We start from the raw sequence: 1,644 nt of genomic DNA on the forward strand, positions 1-1,644 counted from the left end.
GCGGCCCCACCTGGCTCCCGTGTTCGGCCTCTCTCTGCCCCCCAGCTTGTGGGGCTGGGTCCTGGGGTGGAATGTGGGCCCGGCTAATGGCCTCTGTGCTGCGGGGTCGGTGCTTTCCGGGGGGAGCATGGTGGGGCTGGCTCGGATCCCCAGGTTGTGGGGCTGGGCCAAGGGGCGAGCTGTTCCCTAGAAGTGGGGCCAGGCTGTGGCCCGGGTGGGCTCCTGTGTTACAGGACTGTGCCCCCCCCAGGCTGTGGGGCTGGGCCGTGGGGCTGGTGGTGCCCAGCCTGCCCGTCTGGCCCCGGTGGGGCTGGTAGCAGCTGATGCCGACGTCTCTGGTCCAGCCGTGGGGCACCCGCTGGGGCAGGGCTGGGTCCCCGGCGCCAGACTGGCGATGGGGCTGGTTGCCCCGGGGCCACCCTTCTCTGACTGCGGGCAGGAGCATGGTGCCGTGGGCTGCAGAGTCTGTCCAGCCCGGCCCAAGGCTGGGCAAGGGGCTCGCTGCCACTGGCTCTTGGCCCGCTGCCGGCGGTGCCCCGGTGCTGGGGCACCAAGTGTTGCACGGGCCTGTTTGCCCCGTTCACTCAGTGGTGTCCCAGGGGAGCAGGGCTGCTCGGGAACTGCAGCCCGAACTGGTGCTCTCCTAATGGCCGCGGAGCACTAAAAGCTCTCCTTGGCAGTAATTGCTCTCACCGTGCCAGGAGAGGCCCTGACCTCTGCCTACTTCAGATGCCACATCCCGCTTCCTTCGGCTGAGCCCGCCTGGCAGCTCCTGCCAGGCTGCCGGGAATGGAGCTGGGCTCTGCCAGGCCCCCACCACGGGCAGGGGCTGGGGTCTGGCCACGATGCTGCAGACCCCCTCTTTGAGCAGCACATGGCCCAGGTGAGCCATCACGGTGCCATGCGGGCTCTGCACGGAGGGACCCCGAGGGCACAGTGGGGTCCGGTCCCCCGAGGGGGACCCGGAGTGAGGCTGTGGACCTGGACCCCACCGTGCCACCTAGCCCTTCACTGGGGAGCAGGGCTGGGGCCTCATCACAGTGGGTGCTGGAGGCTCCTGGTGCCCCGGCGCTGCTTGGTGGTGTGGCTGGGCCCCTTCCAGCCCCACTAATGTCCCTTATCACTGCCATCGTGGCTGGGACGGGTCCCCGGCGCTGCCCTCCAGGCACGGCTCTTGTTTCTGCACCCCCAGGCAAGAGGTCCCGCCATTGCCCCGGGGCTTGCTCTCCACCCCGGTGTGGGGCAGCCATGGGGCACGGCTCTCATGTGTGCCCTGCTCCACATCTCCCCCCATTCCCACTGCCCCAGCCCCACTCCCCAACCCCTCCTGGCTGCTCAGCCCGGGCAGCCTCTCCCCCGCCGCCGGAGCTGGCTTAGTTTTGCTAATCCCCTAATCCTGCCGCCCGGCCGTATCCAGCGAGGGGGATGCAGCGTGACCCTGGGTGAGGGAGGCCCGTGCTGTGCCCCTGTGTGCTGGCTGTGGGGGGCTGGGAGCCCCCAGGGGGGGTGACACACCGGGTGGGAGGCTGGGGCAGGGCTCTGCCTGCCCAGGAATTTCCCGTCATCTGTGAAACAAAGCCGAAACCTCCGCCACTCCTGTGCTGCTCCCGGCATCCCCTGCCTGATCCGCCTCAGGAGGCTGGG

Source organism: Calidris pugnax, unplaced genomic scaffold (assembly GCF_001431845.1).
Source record: "Calidris pugnax isolate Ruff unplaced genomic scaffold, ASM143184v1 scaffold28, whole genome shotgun sequence".
Taxonomy (NCBI): domain Eukaryota; kingdom Metazoa; phylum Chordata; class Aves; order Charadriiformes; family Scolopacidae; genus Calidris; species Calidris pugnax.